The sequence below is a fragment of the Triticum urartu genome, chromosome 7A (assembly GCF_056163025.1).
Source record: "Triticum urartu cultivar PI428250 chromosome 7A, HENAU_Tu73, whole genome shotgun sequence".
In the NCBI taxonomy this organism is placed as follows: domain Eukaryota; kingdom Viridiplantae; phylum Streptophyta; class Magnoliopsida; order Poales; family Poaceae; genus Triticum; species Triticum urartu.
The window spans coordinates 629,808,492-629,828,978 of record NC_141879.1 but is presented as its reverse complement, the minus strand read 5'-3'; the positions used below and the strand labels follow the sequence as shown (position 1 = coordinate 629,828,978).

Here is a 20,487-nt window from a genome sequence, read left to right as displayed (position 1 = left end):
TACCTCTCCGTTTACACGGAGTGACAAATCCCAGTCTTGATTCGTGCCAACCCAACAGACACTTTCGGAGATACCTGTAGTGTACCTTTATAGCCGCCCAGTTACGTTGTGACGTTTGGCACACCCAAAGCACTCCTATGGTATCCGGGAGTTGCACAATCTCATGGTCTAAGGAAATGATACTTGACATTAGAAAAGCTTTAGCATACGAACTACATGATCTTGTGCTAGGCTTAGGATTGGGTCTTGTCCATCACATAATTCTCCTAATGATGTGATCCCGTTATCAATGACATCCAATGTCCATGGTCAGGAAACCATAACCATCTATTGATCAACGATCTAGTCAACTAGAGGCTTACTAGGGACATGGTGTTGTCTATGTATCCACACATGTATCTGAGTTTCCTATCAATACAATTCTAGCATGGATAATAAACGATTATCATGAACAAGGAAATATAATAATAACTAATTTATTATTGCCTCTAGGGCATATTTCCAACAATGCATAGCAGCGAGAGGGGAGAGTGTTGTCCACGTACACTCGTAGACCGAAAGCGGAAGCATTAGCACAACGCGGTTGATGTAGTCGTACGTCTTCACGATCCGACCGATCAAGTACCGAACGCGCGGCACCTCCGAGTTCTGCACACGTTCAACTCGATGACGTCCCTCGAACTCCGATCCAGCCGAGCTTTGAGGGAGAGTTCCATCAGTACGACGGCGTGTTGACGATGATGATGTTCTACCGACGCAGGGCTTCGCCTAAGCACCGCTACGATATGACCGAGGTGGATTATGGTGGAGAGGGGCACCGCACACGGTTAAGAGATCCAAAGGATCAATTGTTGTGTCTTTGGGGTGCCCCCTGCCCCGTATATAAAGGAGTGGAGGAGGGGGAGGCCGGCCTTCTCTATGGCGCGCCCTAGGGGAGTCCTACTCCCGGTGGGAGTAGGATTCCCCCTTTCCTAGTAGAACTAGGAGCCCTTCCAAGTACTAGGAGTAGGAGGGAAGGAAAGGGAAGGGAAAAGGAGAAGGAAGGAAGGGGGCGCCCCCCCCCTCCCTAGTCCAATTCGGACCAGCCCATGGGGAGGGGTGCGGCCAGCCTTTGAGGCCTTTCTCTCCTTTCCCGTATGGCCCATTAAGGCCCAATACAAATTCCCGTAACTCCCCGGAACTACCGAAAATACCCGAAACACTCGAAACCTTTTCGATGTCCGAATATAGTCGTCCAATATATCGATCTTTACGTCTCGACTATTTCGAGACTCCTCGTCATGTCCCTGATCTCATCCGGGACTCCGAACTCCTTCGGTACATCAAAACACATAAACTCATAATATAACCGTCATCGAACTTTAAGCGTGCGGACCCTACGGGTTCGAGAACTATGTAGACATGACCGAGACACGTCTCCGGTCAATAACCAATAGCGGAACCTGGATGCTCATATTGGCTCCTACATATTCTACGAAGATCTTTATCGGTCAAACCGCATAACAACATACGTTGTTCCCTTTGTCATCGGTATGTTACTTGCCCGAGATTCGATCGTTGTTATCTCAATACCTAGTTCAATCTTGTTACCGGCAAGTCTCTTTACTCGTTCCGTAACACATCATCCCGCAACTAACTCATTAGTTGCAATGCTTGCAAGGCTTATAGTGATGTGCATTACCGAGTGGACCCAGAGATACCTCTCCGACAATCGGAGTGACAAATCCTAATCTCGAAATACGCCAACCCAACAAGTACCTTCGGAGACACCTGTAGAGCACCTTTATAATCACCCAGTTACGTTGTGACGTTTGGTGGCACACAAAGTGTTCCTCCAGTAAACGGGAGTTGCATAATCTCATAGTCATAGGAACATGTATAAGTCATGAAGAAAGCGATAGCAACAAACTAAACAATCAAGTGCTAAGCTAACGGAATGGGTCAAGTCAATCACATCATTCTCCTAATGATGTGATCCCGTTAATCAAATGACAACTCATGTCTATGGTTAGGAAACATAACCATCTTTGATCAACGAGCTAGTCAAGTAGAGGCATACTAGTGACACTCTGTTTGTCTATGTATTCACACATGTATTATGTTTCCGGTTAATACAATTCTAACATGAATAATAAACATTTATCATGATATAAGGAAATAAATAATAACTTTATTATTGCCTCTAGGGCATATTTCCTTCAGTCTCCCACTTGCACTAGAGTCAATAATCTAGTTCACATTGCCATGTGATTTAACATCAATAGTTCACATCACCATGTGATTAACACCCATAGTTCACATTGTCATGTGACCAACACCCAAAGGGTTTACTAGAGTCAATAATCTAGTTCACATCGCTATGTGATTAATACCCAAAGAGTACTAAGGTGTGATCATGTTTTTCTTGTGAGGGAAGTTTAGTCAACGGGTCTGCCACATTCAGATCCGTATGTATTTTGCAAATTTCTATGTCAATAATGCTCTGCACGGAGCTACTCTAGCTAATTTCTCCCACTTTCAATATGTATCCAGATTGAGACTTAGAGTCATCTGGATCAATGTCAAAACTTGCATCGATGTAACCCTTTGCGATGAACCTTTTGTCACCTCCATAATCGAGAAACATATCCTTATTCCACTAAGGATAATTTGGACCAATGTCCAGTGATCTACTCCTAGATCACTATTGTACTCCCTTGCCAAACTCAGGGCAGGGTATACAATAGGTCTGGTACACAGTATGGCATACTTTATAGAACCTATGGCTGAGGCATAGGGAATGACTTTCATTCTCTCTCTATCTTCTGCCGTGGTTGGGTTTTGAGTCTTACTCAACTTCACACCTTGTAACACAGGCAAGAACTCTTTTTTTGACTGTTCCATTTTGAACTACTTCAAAATCTTGTCAAGGTATGTACTCATTGAAAAACTTATCAAGCATCTTGATCTATCTCTATAGATCTTGATGCTCAATATGTAAGCAGCTTCATCGAGGTCTTTCTTTGAAAAACTCCTTTCAAACATTCCTTTATGCTTTGCAGAATAATTCTACATTATCTCCGATCAACAATATGTCATTCACATATACTTATCAGAAATGTTGTAGTGCTCCCACTCACTTTCTTGTAAATACAGGCTTCACCACAAGTCTGTATAAAACTATATGCTTTGATCAACTTATCAAAGCGTATATTCCAACTCCGAGATGCTTGCACCAGTCCATAGATGGATCACTGGAGCTTGCATATTTTGTTAGCACCTTTAGGATTGACAAAACTTTCTTGTTGCATCATATACAACTCTTCTTTAATAAATCTATTAAGGAATGTAGTTTTGTTTATCCATTTGCCAGATTTTATAAAATGTGGCAATTGCTAACATGATTCAGATAGACTTAAGCATAGATACGAGTGAGAAACTCTCATCGTAGTCAACACCTTGAACTTGTCGAAAACCTTTTGCGACAATTCTAGCTTTGTAGATAGTAACACTACTATCAGCGTCCGTCTTCCTCTTGAAGATCCATTTAATCTCAATTGCTTGCCGATCAACGGGCAAGTCAACCAAAGTCCACACTTTGTTCTCATATATGGATCCCATCTCAGATTTCATGGCCTCAAGCCATTTCACGGAATCTGGGCTCATCATCGCTTCCTCATAGTTCGTAGGTTCGTCATGGTCAACTAACATGACCTCCAGAATAGAATTACCGTACCACTCTGGTGCGGATCTCACTCTGTTTTACCTACGAGATTCGGTAGTAACTTGATCTGAAGTTACATGATCATCATCATTAGCTTCCTCACTAATTGGTGTAGTAGTCACAGGAACAGATTTTTGTGATGAACTACTTTCCAATAAGGGAGTAGGTACAGTTACCTCATCAAGTTTTACTTTCCTCCCACTCACTTCTTTTGAGAGAAACTCCTTCTCTAGAAAGGATCCATTCTCAGCAACGAATATCTTGCCTTCGGATCTGTGATAGAATGTGTACCCAACATTTTCTTTTGGGTATCCTATGAAGACGCACTTCTCCGATTTGGGTTTGAGCTTATCAGGTTGAAACTTTTTCACATAAGCATTGCAACCTCAAACTTTAAGAAACGACAGCTTAGGTTTCTTGCCAAACCATAGTTATACGGTGTCGTTTCAACGGATTTAGTTGGTGCCCTATTTAACGTGAATGTAGCTGTCTCTAATGCATAACCCCAAAATGATAGTGGTAAATTGGTAAGAGACATCATAGATCGCACCATATCTAATAAAGTACGGTTATGATGTTTGGACACACCATTACACTGTGGTGTTCCAGGTGGCGTGAGTAGTGAAACTATTTCACATTGTTTTAACTGAAGGCCAAACTCGTAACTCAAATATTTTACTTCTGCGATCATATCGTAGAAACTTTTATTTTTGTTACGATGATTCTCCACTTCACTCTGAAATTCTTTGAACTTTTCAACTGTTTCAGACTTGTGTTTCATTAAGTAGATATATCCATATCTGCTCAAATCATCTGTGAAGGTCAGAAGATAACGATACTTGCCGTGAGCCTTAACACTCATCGGACCGCATACATCAGTATGTATTATTTGCAATAAGTCAGTTGCTCGCTCCATTGTTCCGGAGAACGAAGTCTTAGTCATCTTGCCCATGAGGCATGGTTCACAAGCATCAAGTGATTCATAATCAAGTGATTCCAAAAGTCCATCAGCATGGAGTTTCTTCATGCGCTTTACACCAATATGACCTAAACGGCAGTGCCACAAATAAGTTGCACTATCATTATTAATTTTGCATCTTTTGGTTTCAATATTATGAATATGTGTATCACTATGATCGAGATCCAACGAACCATTTTCATTGGGTGTGTAACCATATAAGGTTTTATTCATGTAAACAGAACAACAATTTATTCTCTTACTTAAATGAATAACCGTATTGCAATAAACATGATCAAATCATATTCATGCTCAACGCAAACACCAAATAACACTTATTTAGGTTCAACACTAATCCCGAAAGTATAGGGAGTGTGCGATGATGATCATATCAATCTTGGAACCACTTCCAACACACATCGTCACTTCATCCTTAACTAGTCTCTGTTCATTCTGCAACTCCCGTTTCGAGTTACTACTCTTAGCAACTGAACCAGTATCAAATACCGAGGGGTTGCTACGAACACTAGTAAAATACACATCAATAATCTGTATATCAAATATACCTTTGTTCACTTTGCCATCCTTCTTATCCCCCAAATACTTGGGGCAGTTCCGCTTCCAGTGACCAGTCCCTTTGCAGTAGAAGCACTTAGTATCAGGCTTAGGACCAGACTTGGGCTTCTTCACTTGAGCATCAACTTGCTTGCCGTTCTTCTTGAGGTTCCCCTTCTTCCCTTTGCCCTTTTCTTGAAACTAGTGGTCTTGTCTACCATCAACACTTGATATTTTTCTTGATTTCTACCTTTGTTGATTTCAGCATTACGAAGATCTTGGGAATCGTTTCCGTTATCCCTTGCATATCATAGTTCATCACGAAGTTCTACTAACTTGGTGATGGTGACTAGAGAATTCTGTCAATCAATATCTTATCTGGAAGATTAATTCCCACTTGATTCAAGCGATTGTAGTACCCAGACAATCTGAGTACATGCTCACTGCTTGAGCTATTCTCCTCCATCTTTTTAGCTATAGAACTTGTTGGAGACTTCATATCTCTCAACTCGGGTATTTGCTTGAAATATTAACTTCAACTCGTGGAACATCTCATATGGACCATGACATTCAAAACGTCTTTGAAGTCCCGATTCTAAGCCGTTAAGCATGGTGCACTAAATTATCAAGTAGTCATCATATTGAGCTAGCCAAACATTTATAACGTCTGCATCTACTCCCGCAATAGGTCTGTCACCTAGCGGTGCGTCAAAGACATAATTCTTCTGTGCAGCAATGAGGATAATCCTCAGATCACGGATCCAATCGGCATCATTGCTACGAACATTTTTCAACATAATTTTTCTCTAGGAACACAATAAACTGGGAGCAACATCGCGAGCTATTGATCTGCAGCATAGATATGCTAATACTACCAGGACTAAGTTCATGATAAATTAAAGTTCAATTAATCATATTACTTAAGAACTCCCACTTAGACAGACATCCCTCTAATATTCTAAGTGATCACGTGATCCATATCAACTAAACCATGTCCGATCATCACGTGAGATGGAGTAGTTTCAATGGTGAACATCACTATGTTGATCATATCTACTATATGATTCATGCTCGACCTTTCGGTCTCCGTGTTCCGAAGTCATATCTGTTATATGCTAGGATCGTCAAGTTTAACCTGAGTATTCCGCGTGTGCAACTGTTTTGCACCCATTGTATTTGAACATAGAGCCTATCACACCCGATCATCACGTGGTGTCTCAGCATGAAGAACTTTCGCAACGGTGCATACTCAGAGAGAACACTTATACTTTGATAATTTAGTGAGGGATCATCTTATAATGCTACCGTCAATCAAAGCAAGATAAGATGCATAAAAGATAAACATCACTTGCAATCAATATAAGTGATATGATATGGCCATCATCATCTTGTGCTTGTGATCTCCATCTCCGAAGCACCTCCATGATCACCATCGTCACCGGCGCGACACCTTGATCTCCATCGTAGCATCGTTGTCGTTTCGCCAATCTTATGCTTCTACGACTATCGCTACCGCTTAGTGATAAAGTAAAGCATTACAGGGCAATTGCATTGCATACAATAAAGCGACAACCATATGGCTCCTGCCAGTTGCCGATAACTCGGTTACAAAACATGATCATCTCATACAATAAAATTTAGCATCATGTCTTGACCATATCACATCACAACATGCCCTGCAAAAACAAGTTAGACGTCCTCTACTTTGTTGTTGCAAGTTTTACGTGGCTGCTACGGGCTTAGCATGAACCGTTCTTACCTACGCATCAAAACCACAACGATAGTTTGTCAAGTTGGTGCTGTTTTAACCTTCGCAAGGACCGGGCGTAGCCACACTTGGTTCAACTAAAGTTGGAGAAACTGACACCCACCAGCCACCTATGTGCAAAGCACGTCGGTAGAACCAGTCTCGCGTAAGCGTACGCGTAATGTCGGTCCGGGCCGCTTCATCCAACAATACCGCCAAACTAAAGTATGACATGTTGGTAAGTAGTATGACTTGTATCACCCACAACTCACTTGTGTTCTACTCGTGCATATGACATCTACGCATAAAACCTGGCTCGGATGCCACTGTTGGGGAACGTAGTAATTTCAAAAATTTCCCTACGCACACGCAAGATCATGGTGATGCATAGCAACGAGAGGGGAGAGTGTTGTCCATGTACCCTCGTAGACCGAAAGCGGAAGCGTTAGCACAACACGGTTGATGTAGTCGTACGTCTTCACGATCCGACCGATCAAGTACCGCACGCACGGCACCTCCGAGTTCTGCACACGTTCAACTCGATGACGTCCCTCGAACTCCGATCCAGCCGAGCTTTGAGGGAGAGTTCCATCAGTACGACGGCGTGTTGACGATGATGATGTTCTACCGACGCAGGGCTTCGCCTAAGCACCGCTACGATATGACCGAGGTGGATTATGGTGGAGAGGGGCACCGCACACGGTTAAGAGATCCAAAGGATCAATTGTTGTGTCTTTGGGGTGCCCCCTGCCCCGTATATAAAGGAGTGGAGGAGGGGGGGGCCGGCCTTCTCTATGGCGCGCCCTAGGGGAGTCCTACTCCCGGTGGGAGTAGGATTCCCCCTTTCCTAGTAGAACTAGGAGCCCTTCCAAGTACTAGGAGTAGGAGGGAAGGAAAGGGAAGGGAAAAGGAGAAGGAAGGAAGGGGGCGCCCCCCTCCCTAGTCCAATTCGGACCAGCCCATGGGGAGGGGTGTGCCAGCCTTTGAGGCCTTTCTCTCCTTTCCCGTATGGCCCATTAAGGCCCAATACGAATTCCCGTAACTCCCCGGTACTCCCGAAAATACCCGAATCACTCGGAACCTTTCCGATGTCTGAATATAGTCATCCAATATATCGATCTTTACGTCTTGACCATTTCGAGACTCCTCGTCATGTCCTTGATCTCATCCGGGACTCCGAGCTCCTTCGGTACATCAAAACACATTAACTCATAATATAACCGTCATCGAACTTTAAGCGTGCGGACCCTACGGGTTCGAGAACTATGTAGACATGACCGAGACACGTCTCTGGTCAATAACCAATAGCGGAACCTGGATGCTCATATTGGCTCCTACATATTCTACGAAGATCTTTATCGGTCAAACCGCATAACAACATACGTTGTTCCCTTTGTCATCGGTATGTTACTTGCCCGAGATTCGATCGTTGGTATCTCAATACCTAGTTCAATCTCGTTACCGGCAAGTCTCTTTACTCGTTCCGTAACACATCATCCCGCAACTAACTCATTAGTTGCAATGCTTGCAAGGCTTATAGTGATGTGCATTACCGAGTGGGCCCAGAGATACCTCTCCGACAATCGGAGTGACAAATCCTAATCTCGAAATACGACAACCCAACAAGTACCTTCGGAGACACCTGTAGAGCACCTCTATAATCACCCAGTTACGTTGTGACGTTTGGTGGCACACAAAGTGTTCCTCCGGTAAATGGGAGTTGCATAATCTCATAGTCATAGGAACATGTATAAGTCATGAAAAAAGCAATAGCAACAAACTAAACGATCAAGTGCTAAGCTAACGGAATGGGTCAAGTCAATCACATCATTCTCCTAATGATGTGATCTCGTTAATAAAATGACAACTCATGTCTATGGTTAGGAAACATAACCATCTTTGATCAACGAGCTAGTCAAGTAGAGGCATACTAGTGACACTCTGTTTGTCTATGTATTCACACATGTATTATGTTCCCGGTTAATACAATTCTAGCATGAATAATAAACATTTATCATGATATAAGGAAATAAATAATAACTTTATTATTGCCTCTAGGGCATATTTCCTTCATATATTCGGACACCGGAAGTGTTTTGGGTGATTTCGAAGAAAACCGGAGTGCCGGAGGGGTTACCGGAACCCCTCGGGGAAGTATTGGGCCTTAGTGGGCCTTAGGGGAGAGAGAGGGCAGCAGCCCAGGAGGTGGCGCCCCCGCCCCCAAGGTGAGTCTGAGTAGGACTAGGGGAGGGGGGGCGGCCCTTCTTTCCCTCCCCCTCTTCCTCTCTTTCCTTCCCCCTTCCTCCTTCCTAGTAGGACTAGGAAAGGATGAATCTTACTCCTACTAGGAGGAGGATTCCTCCTCTCCTTGGGCGCCGCTAGGGCCGGCCGGCCTCCCCCTTGCTCCTTTATATACGGGGGCAGGGGGGCCCTAGAACACACAAGTTGATTGTTCCAAGCCGGACGCGGTGCCCCCTTCACCATAATCCACCTCGGTCATATCGTAACGATGCTTAGGCGAAGCCCTGTTTCAGTAGCAACATCATTACCGTCATCACGCCGTCATGCTGAAGAAGCTCTCCCTCGAAGCTCTACTGGATCGTGAGTTCGTGGGACGTCACCGAGCCGAACGTGTGCAGATCGCGGAGGTGACGTACCTTCGGTGCTGGGATCGAATGATCATGAAGACGTACGACTACATCAACCGCATTGTCATAACGATGATACTCTCCCCTCTCGTTGCTATGCATGACCATGATCTTGCGTGTGCGTAGAATTTTTTGAAATTACTGCGTTACCCAACAGTGGCATCAGAGCTAGGTTTATGCGTAGATGTTATATGCATGAGTAGAACCAAAGGAGTTATGGGCGTGGGTATATACATATTGCTTGCCGTCACTAGTTGATTCTTGATTCGGCGGCATTGTTGGATGAAGTGGCCCAGACCGACATTACGTGTACGCTTACGCGAGACTAGTTCTACCGACGTGCTTCGCACACAGGTGGCTGATGGGTGTCAGTTTCTCCAACTTTAGTTGAATCGGATTCAATGAATAGAGTTCTTTCTGAAGATCAAAAAGCAATCACTATACCACGTTGTGGTTTTTGATGCGTAGGTAAGAACGGTTCCTGCTCAGCCTGTAGCAGCCACGTAAAACTTACAACAACAAAATAGAGGACGTCTAACTTATTTTTGCAGGGCATGTTGTGATGTGATATGGTCAAGACATGATGCTAAATTTTATTCTATGAGATGATCATGTTTTGTAACACAGTTATCGGCAACTGGCAGGAGCCATATGGTTGTCGCTTTATTGTATGAAATGCAATCGCCATGTAATTGCTTTACTTTATCACTAAGCGGTAGCAATAGTCGTAGAAGCAATAGTTGGCGAGACGACAACGATGCTTCGATGGAGATCAAGGTGTCAAGCCGGTGACGATGGTGATCATGACGGTGCTTTGGAGATGGAGATCAAAGGCACAAGATGATGATGGCCATTCATATCACTTATATTGATTGCGTGTGATGTTTATCCTTTATGCATCTTATTTTGCTTAGTTCGGCGGTAGTATTATAAGATGATCTCTCACTAAATTTCAAGGTACGAGTGGTCTATTCTTACTAAATCTTGATAGTAGTGATACACATGTTCATAGTATTGAAGTCAAAAGATGCAGAGTTGATAATGATAGTGCACCTTATTTGTGGCACTGCCGTTTAGGTCATATTGGTGTAAAGCGCATGAAGAAACTCTATTCTGATGGACTTCTGAAATCACTTGATTATGAATCACTTGGTACATGCGAACCATGCCTCATGGGCAAGATGACTAAAACTCCTTTCTCCGGAACAATGGAGCGAGCAACAGAGTTATTGGAAATCATACATACTGATGTATGTGGTCCAATGAACATTGAAGCTCGCGGCGGATATCATTATTTTCTCACCTTCACGGATGATTTGAGCAGATATGGGTATATCTACTTGATGAAACATAAGTCTGAAACATTTGAAAAGTTCACTGTGAAGTGGAAAATTATCGTAACAAGAAAATCAAGTTTCTATGATCTGATCGTGGAGGTGAATATTTGAGTTATGAGTTTGGACTTCATTTGAAACAATGTGGAATACTTTCACAACTCACGCCACATGGAACACCACAGCGTAATGGTGTGTCCGAACGTCGTAATCATACTTTACTAGATATGGTGTGATCTATGATGTCTCTCACTGATTTACCGCTATCGTTTTAGGGTTACGCTTTAGAGACAGCTGCATTCATATTAAATAGGGCATCATCTAAATCCGTCGAGACGACACCTTATGAACTGTGGTTTGGCAAGAAACTCAAGTTGTCGTTTCTTAAAGTTTGAGGTTGCGATGCTTATGTGAAAAAGTTTCAACCTGATAAGCTCGAACCCAAATCGGAGAAATGTGTCTTCATAGGATACCCAAAGGAGACTGTTGGGTACACCTTCTATCACAGATCCGAAGGCAAGATATTTGTTGCTAAGAATGGATCCTTTCTAGAGAAGGAGTTTTTCTCGAAAGAAGTAAGTGGGAGGAAAGTAGAACTTGACGAGGTAATTGTACCTTCTCCCTTATCGGAAAGTAGTTCATCACTGAAATCAGTTCTAGTGATTCCTACACCAGTAAGTGAGGAAGCTAATGATAATGATCATGAAACTTCGGATCAAGTTACTACCGAACCTCGTAGGTCAACCAGAGTAAGATCCGCACCATAGTGGTACGGTAATCCTGTTCTGGAAGTCATGTTACTTGACCATGACGAACCTATGAACTATGAGGAAGCGATGATGAGCCCAGATTCCGCAAAATGGATTGAGGCCATGAAATCTGAGATGGGATCCATGTATGAGAACAAAGTATGGACTTTGGTTGACTTGCCCGTTGATCGGCAGGCCATAGAAAATAAATGGATCTTCAAGAAGAAGACTGACGCGACGATAATGTTGCTGTCTACAAAGCTCGACTTGTTGCAAAAGGTTTTCGACAAGTTCAAGGAGTTGACGAAGATGAGACCTTCTCACCTATAGCGATGCTTAAGTCTGTCCGAATCAAGTTAGCAATTGCCGCATTTTATGGTTATGAAATTTGGCAAATGGATGTCAAAACTGCATTCCTTGATGGATACCTTAAAGAAGAGTTGTATATGACGCAACCAGAAGGTTTTATTGATCCAAAAGGTGCTAACAAAGTGTGCAAGCTCCAGCAATCCATTTATGGACTGGTGCAAGCCTCTCGGAGTTGGAATATACGCTTTGATAGTGTGATCAAAGCATATGGTTTTGTACAGACTTTTGGAGAAGCCTGTATGTACAAGAAAGTGAGTGGGAGCTCCGTAGCATTTCTGATATTATATGTAGATGACATATTGTTGATCGGAAATGATACTGAATTTATGAATAGCATAAAAGGAATAAAGGATACTTGAATAAGAATGTTTCAATGAAAGACCTTGATGAAGCTGCTTATATATTGGGCATCAAGATCTATAGAGATAGATCAAGACGCTTGATTAGACTTTCACAAAGCACATACCTTGATAAAGTTTTGAAGACGTTCAAAATGGATCAGGCAAAGAAAGGGTTCTTGCCTGTATTACAAGGTGTGAAGTTGAGTCAGACTCAATGCCCGACCACTGCAGAAGATAGAGAGAAAATGAAAGGTGTTCCCTATGCTTCAGCCATAGGCTCTATCATGTATGCAATGTTGTGTATCAGACCTGATGTGTGCCTTGCTATAAGTTTAGCAGGGAGGTACCAAAGTAATTCAGGAGTGGACCATTGGACAACGGTCAAGAACATCCTGAAATACCTGAAAAGGACTAAGGATATGTTTCTCATATATGGAGGTGACAAAGAGCTCGTCGTAAACGGTTACGTCGATGCAAACTTTGACACTGGTCCAGATGACTCTAAGTCACAAACCGGATATGTATTTTTATTAAATGGTGGAGCTGTCAGTTGATGCATTTCCAAGCAGAGCGTCGTGGTGGGATCTACATGTGAAGCGGAATACATAGCTGCTTCGGAAGCAGCAAATGAAGGAGTCTGGATGGAGGAGTTCATATCCGATCTAGGTGTCATACCTAGTGCATCGGGTCCAATGAAAATCTTTTGTGACAATACTGGTGCAATTGACTTGGCAAAGGAATCCAGATTTCACAAGAGAACCAAGCACATCAAGAGATGCTTCAATTTCATCCGCGATCAAGTCAATAAGGGAGACATAGAGATTTACAAGATACATACGGATATGAATGTTGCAGACCCGTTGACTAAGCCTCTCTCACGAGCAAAACATGATCAGCACCAAGACTCCATGGGTGTTAGAATCATTACAATGTAATCTAGATTATTGACTCTAGTGCAAGTGGGAGACTGAAGGAAATATGCCCTAGAGGCAATAATAAAATTTTTATTTATATTTTCTTATATCATGATAAATGTTTATTATTCATGCTAGAATTGTATTAACCGGAAACTTAGTAAATGTGTGAATACATAGACAAATAGAGTGTCACTAGCTTGCCTCTACTTGACTAGCTCGTTGAATCAACTAGATGATACCATGCGCATTGCTGCGGGAACCCATGATCACAAAAAGTTTAAACAAATGTGAGAGAAATAAAAGTGTTACTGTTTTCTTAACACAAAGTGTTATGTATTATTGTAAAAAGTGCGAGAACAGGAAATATATATAACAGATATGTGATTCCTGCAAAAAAAACTTGGATAGAATGACATAAGAGCTTCTAATACTAATTAAAATATGCTGGTTTTTCGTATGCTATTTTATTTCAATATAAATCAAATGGATATCACCTTCGTTATCATCAATACTCTGCAACTGAAAAAACTTGAAGGTCCATTCATCGCATATCATCAATATTGATTTGGAAAAAAGTCTCCTGAGTTATCGGGTCTAAGCATACTGTGAAATAGGCTTTTGGTACCTTACACCACCAATTTGTTTGAAATCAAGCTATAATCCTTAACATAAGCTATGCACACGGTAAAAAAGAAATACATTACCTTTTGATGACTGATGCACACCCGGAAGGCATTAATGATTACTCTAACATAGGTGTGTTGACAGTGAATTGCGTCTTGGATGGAGCTGCGCGCAAAGAGGATGGCATTAACATAAGCAGTAATATATGTTTGCAATAGAGTGGACTCTATTCCTCGATCGACATCCATGCAGGAAAAAATGTGAACAACAACCAAATGTTCATACCAAATATATATGCTTGGTTGACCAATTATAGGAGAAGCTGGAGCAAAATTGGCCACCACCTGTCAGAATAGAATACATCCATCAATGTTCACACCGCTATTGTAAAATAGGCTGATTCAAGTGACACGTTAGAAATTGTGTTAGCAGTTAGTATAACAACGATCCAAATATTGACCCCTGCTAGCTGCATCGTCTGAAAGGAAGTAGAAAAAACATGTTTGCAACTTGCATACGACTGGAATGGCATTACTGTTAAAACTAAAATACCTGCTATTCATCAACGGAACTTGAGAATATAAATATTTTTTTTGACATCCGGTAGCCCCAAGACTCTGATTGCAAACAAAATAACATAGGCAAAAATGCACGACGAAATGTTAGTGATCAACTGGATCAGATGAAGAAACAGAAGCTATATAAACAGGACAACCACCCACCACAAAATCATGGCATATCGCTCAGATATACCATCTTGACTTAATCCGTTGAAAAATTTCACATGACAGAGAGAAAGCCGCTAATATGAGAGATGCTAGACATCACAGTGGGTGCTGTTGCAGGTCTTTAGGTCATGGCGGGGCGTCTAGGAGGCGAGGAGTATGGAGGAGTCGTAATCCAGGACCACGAGCGGAAGGTGGCTGGAAGATGAACATGAAAACAAAGTGCATAATATGGTAACAAATATGTGGCCTCCCGTCGGTTTGTAGAAGAGGAAAGGAAAATGGGAGTAAATGAGATAGAAGCCAAAGAGCTTCACATGATGCCACTGAAAAATGAGAACGGGGCAGACGAACCGTGGAGAAGAGATGGACGCGAGCTGCAGCTGAATGGGCCAAAGGACGGGCTTGCTTCCACGGACGTTAGTTCCTTTAAGGCTGGAAAGTTACAAACGTTTAGCTCTGTTCAGGCTGAAAATCTACGGTTGATTGTAGAAGTAAAAGAAAAAAATGACGTGGCATAACTGCAAGTTAGTGGGGAGAAGGGGTGGGCCTGCTGATGTGGCATAGCTGCATGTTGAGAGAAATCATGTAGTGGGGGTCTCCTATTTAGATATAGAAGATGATGGTTATGTTTCCTAACCATAGACATGAGCTGTCATTTGATTAACGGGATCACATCATTAGAGAATGATGTGATTGACTTGACCCATCCGTTAGCTTAGCACGATGATCATTTAGTTTGTTGCTATTGCTTTCTCCATAACTATACATGTTACTATGACTATGAGATCATGCAACTCCCGAATACCGGAGGAACACTTTGTGTGCTACCAAACATCACAACGTAACTGAGTGATTATAAAGGTGCTCTACATGTGTCTCCAATGTTGTTTGTTGAGTTGTCATGGATCAAGATTGGGATTTGTCACTCCGATTGTCGGAGAGGTATCTCTAGGCCCTCTCGGTAATGTACATCACAATAAGCCTTGCAAGCAATGTAGCTAATGAGTTAGTTACGGGATGTAACGTTACAGAACGAGTAAAGAGACTTGCCGGTAACGAGATTGAACTAGGTATTGAGATACCGACGATCGAATCTCGGGCAAGTAACATACCGATGACAAAGGGAACAACGTATGTTGTTATGCGGTTTGACCGATAAAGATCTTCGTAGAATATGTAGGAACCAATATGAGCATCCAGGTTCCGCCATTGGTTATTGACCGGAGATGAGTCTCGGTCATGTCTACATAGTTCTCAAACCTGTAGGGTCCGCATGCTTAACGTTCGGTGACGATCGGTATTATGAGTTTATGTGTTTTGATGTACCGAAGGTAGTTCATAGTCCCGGATTTGATCACGGACATTACGAGGAGTCTCGAAATGGTCGATACATAAAGATTGATATATTGGACGGCTATATTCGGACACCGAAAGTGTTCCGGATGATTTTAGAGAAAACCGGAGTGCCGGAGGGGTTACCGGAACCCCCAGGGAAGTATTGGGTCTTAGTGGGCCTTAGGGGAGAGAGAGGGCAACAGCCCAGGAGGTTAGGGAAGGGGGAAGGGGGAAGGAAAGAGAGGCAGAACCCCCCCTGACGGTAGCAACATCATCACCATCATCACGCCGTCGTGCTGACGAAGCTCTACTGGATCGTGAGTTCGCGGGACGTCACCGAGCCGAATGTGTGTAGATCGCAGAGGTGCCGTACCTTCGGTGCTGGGATCGGTCGATCGTGAAGACGTATGACTACATCATAACGCTTCCGCTTACGGTCTACGAGGGTACGTAGATGATACTCTCCCCTCTCGTTGCTATGCATCACCATGATCTTGTGTGTGTAGGTAATTTTTTGAAATTACTGCGTTACCCAACAACCCCGGATCTAAGTGTCTCGGTCCATGTCTCGTAGGGTCTTCAAGTTCTCCAGCGTCAGTGCATTGGGGGTAGTGGTGGCGATGTGAATAATTCCTCCTCGGCTTTCCCCTTGTTGATGTCCTTACTCAAATTGGTGTTGACGAGTAGGAGGAGGATGCTATCGATCATCGGACACTTGGTCGGGCGTGATGAACGTTTGTTCACGGCGAGTGGAGGGGATGGCATTGCAGTGTGTTTTTGTTACCAAGTTCCATTTTCATTCGATGTAGATCGGCTAGATACGACTCCGCCCAAAACTTGTGATGTTTGTGTCCCCCTATCTGTTTGTTCGGAGTTGGCATTATCTTCTGGCCCTTCTTTGTGGCTGCTTCCTTGGGATGACGATCTATTTAGTTTGCTATCACCGGCGTTTCCTGGTCTACAGCAACGGCTTTTAGTCCGGTACTTCTACAAGCTTTTGGGTTTCAACAAGATTACTTCAGTGAGACAGAGGCCCGAAGGCAGCAATGAGTTCATGCAGAAGAAAGGAAGGACACTTACCTGTTTATATTTTTAGTACAGTTTTGCTAAAGCACATCTAGATGCGTAGTCATAAGTATTGCATATCTAAATCATGTGTCATTGATTTTATGCATGCGGAGATTCGTGCAAACATTTTCTTTTATCTTTTTTCTTTCCTTTCCTAGTTTGATTGAGTCATTTAATTGTGCAATAACTTTTTTGTAATGGGTGATTTTATTTGGTACTCCCTGCGTTCACATGTACTATAAGTTATTCTAGCTTTTTTTTTCCTAAATCAGATGTATATAGACGCATTTTAGTATGTTTGTTCACGTATTTTAATATGTACGTAGTTTATATTAAAATAATTAGAACAACTTATATTTGTGTAGGGGTGTATTGGCATGCATGCTGACGATTACTTACTCCCTCCGTTCTAAAATAAATGACACAACTTTGTAATAACTTTAAAGCGAAGATCACAAGATAATACGATGAAATTATTATAGCGCGTAACAGTGAACAGGCAGTACTCTGAAACTACCAAGTTTCACGCTCATACACAAAGCCATGCTATGGATCGTCGACTAGGAAGAAAATGTTCTTTTCTGGATAAACAGTTTGAATGAATGCACATACCTTATGTCTCTCCTTGGCAACAGCTGCGAGGACGGCAACCTCCCGAGACCCCTGAGCCGGTTTGCTTCTCCACCATAGCTGCTTCTAGTCTAGAGACGAGAGAGACAGGGAGAAAGGGAGGCGACTAGGATAAGCATATGCCGGCCCGGCCTTGCGACGACTTCAAGTCGCGTTTGTATTTTGCCCTGGCTAATAGCGATCAGCAGGCCGGTCGCCGGTTGTTGGGATACATCATTCACACGAGTTAAAAATACAGAAATAGTTGTTGGGTAATTTCGCACGCCAGTGAAAATTGTATACTATCTTCAGTGTTTCATAAGCCTCGCAGCTAAGAAATTGAACGGCAAGAGTCCATGATGGATGCTAATAGCAACAGCTTCTACAAACCTGGTCAATGCTGTGGTATTTGGCTAGGTCGCACGCGTCAGTGACGAATCGACTGTTTGCTTACAGGAACTAGACTAGAAAAAGTTTCTTTTAGTCCTTATGTAACCAGACAGGAAAGATTTTTTTTAAGAGGCTAGAAGAAGACTCTACTTAAAGGTTTTTTTTCTTTAGTCTCTCGGACTAAAAAAAAGTCTAGTCCCTAGCAACCAAACACCCCTTAAACTTAACCATACACAGGAGTACTTTAGTTGGGGAGTTGGGGCGTCCTGCACCCGGCCTGGCGGCGACCCTGGTTCGCCACCGGTGGCATGCCAGCCCCAACTCGGAGTTAAGATCACCAGTAGTACGCTTTTACAGACACACCTATAGAATTCAAAAAATAGGCACCGTACGTGCGTCCTGAATTTTTCCTGGTGCACCGCGCATGCATGCCCATGAACATGTGTTAACAAAAACATAACCAACTATTACAGTGGATAAGGTTCCAGTTAAGCTGATGCGGCAGGATATATGATCAGCTGCTCAAGTGCCGGGTCGCCCGTAGGCTCAGCCACGTCAGGAACTTCACCCTGAAGCTGGCCTCGATGTAGCCCTCCCAGTCACCTGATCACCTTGACGCAGAACACATAGGCTTCAGCATCAGTGCACTCAGCGTCCTCAGGTTTTCCTGGTTCTGTTGCGGGTTTCAGAGGCCAAGGTTGAGGGACACGGCCATCTTTGTTTGGTTTCCTCCCATTCCCCAGCATTCCAGTATGCTTGTGGCACTGCGCCAGGTAACCCAGGTTCGAGGGCTTCGGAAGAAAAGGCACTTGAGCAGATGTGTCAGGTTATGAAGGTCCATTATCATGAGATGTTTACTTTTGTTGCCAGATTATTTTCCTTCTTTCGTGCTGCAGTTCTCTCATGTCAACCTTGTTGAAAAACTCTTTCGGGCGTGGCATATGTGGAAGGACCAAAGGTTGCATGAGCTTGTGGATCCGTTGTTAGGGGACGGATATGAAGTCGCTGAGATAATAAAATGTGCTCAGGTGGCGCTGCTTTGTGCTCAGGAAGATCCCGCAGACCGGCCCGCCATGACAGATGTTGCTGCAATGCTGAACTCTGAAAGCATAAGCTCACCGATGGAGCCTAAGCAGTCCGCCGCGCTGATCCATGGGTGTGCTGAGAGAGACACGACATCGACATACGTGGGCCAATCAAGCAGGACAATATACATAACCATGACGAGTTCAGCTCCAATGTCGACCAGAGTTCGAATCATTCTAGACCCAGAGGTTTGATATAATGGAGAACATTCAGTAGTAGCATATATAGAATGAAAATGTAAGCAAGGATTATGGGCTTTTTACGACACAGGTAGTGCACATATTCGAGATATTAAGACCAGTTTTGAATAGTGAAGTAAATAAACATGTTTCTGTGGTACCAACTACCAGACTGATTTTCCATCAGCTACATATTGTAATTCAAACGTGCGATGTTTCGTGTCTTGTTGTTCCTATTTTCTGCAGCATCCAGAGATAGGGATCTCGGAATCTTTGCAAGCTTGATCTTCAGGTCTCTGAGATCATACATGGCAAACCAAAGGTGATACTTAGCCGCCATGTTCAACTTCAACTTGACAAGCAGCAACTTCAACTCATTTTTTTATTATTTTTGCGCATAATCAGACTAGACTTCAACTTGACAAGCTCAGAGTTAAGATCTGTAGCTGCACACACTACAAACAAACACATCAGGATCTCGAAATAAACGCTGTTCTGGATTGAAAAAAGGCCTTGATGCACCTGAAGATCTCCATGCTCAGGTGGTGTACAATATAACAACTCTGAACTGAAGGTGGTCCTCTTTGTGTGTGCGTGTGTGTGCCACAGAACTCTGAACTCTGAACTGAAGCAGAGAGACGTAAGCAACGACACATAGATTTCTACTAGTACAAATGCCCGTGCGTTGCAACGGGCAAGAAAATCGGAAAACTTGCTCCGTGTGCATTACAATCCAATTCTGATAAGCATCGGTGATAAAGCTACACTGTTTTCGCTTGGAAGAGTAGTGGTGCATGGACATGGAATAGCGTGTCAATCGGTTTTATTTTTTACTTTTCGAAAAACATGAATATTTCTTCAATGTTTTTAATAAAATTGAACATTTTTTATTTTTTATTAGAATTAGAACATGTTTAAAAGACGAACATTTTTGAACACATGTTTTAAAAAATATGACTTTTTTTATTTCGTGAACAATTTTCAATGTATTGTTTTTAATGGAACTTCTTTTGTGAAAGTTTGAGCATTTTTTAAAAGCGTGAACATATTTAAAAATATAAATAATTTCTTAAAGCAAGAACAATTTGAAACACTCTTTATCTTAAAGTGTGAACCCCACGTCCCAATATGGGGAGTCCTCGGCGTA

General features: G+C 42.7%; 2 long non-coding RNA genes across 3 annotated transcripts in view; both read right to left on the bottom strand.

Annotated features, from left to right (window-relative positions):
* Positions 1 to 17,826, bottom strand: part of LOC125549158 (uncharacterized) — a 55,819-nt gene extending 37,993 nt beyond the window's left edge. For both annotated transcript variants that reach the window (XR_015610034.1, XR_015610035.1), the window contains exon 1: positions 17,689 to 17,826. This is a non-coding gene — a long non-coding RNA (uncharacterized LOC125549158). The remainder of the gene's footprint in view (positions 1 to 17,688) is intronic.
* Positions 17,827 to 19,435: 1,609 nt separating this feature from the next.
* On the bottom strand, positions 19,436 to 20,234 carry LOC147960797 (uncharacterized). The gene is made up of 2 exons (XR_015611510.1): positions 19,863 to 20,234; positions 19,436 to 19,795 (listed from the first exon to the last, which is right to left on the bottom strand). It is a non-coding gene; the product is annotated as an uncharacterized LOC147960797 (long non-coding RNA).
* Positions 20,235 to 20,487: the final 253 nt, after the last annotated feature.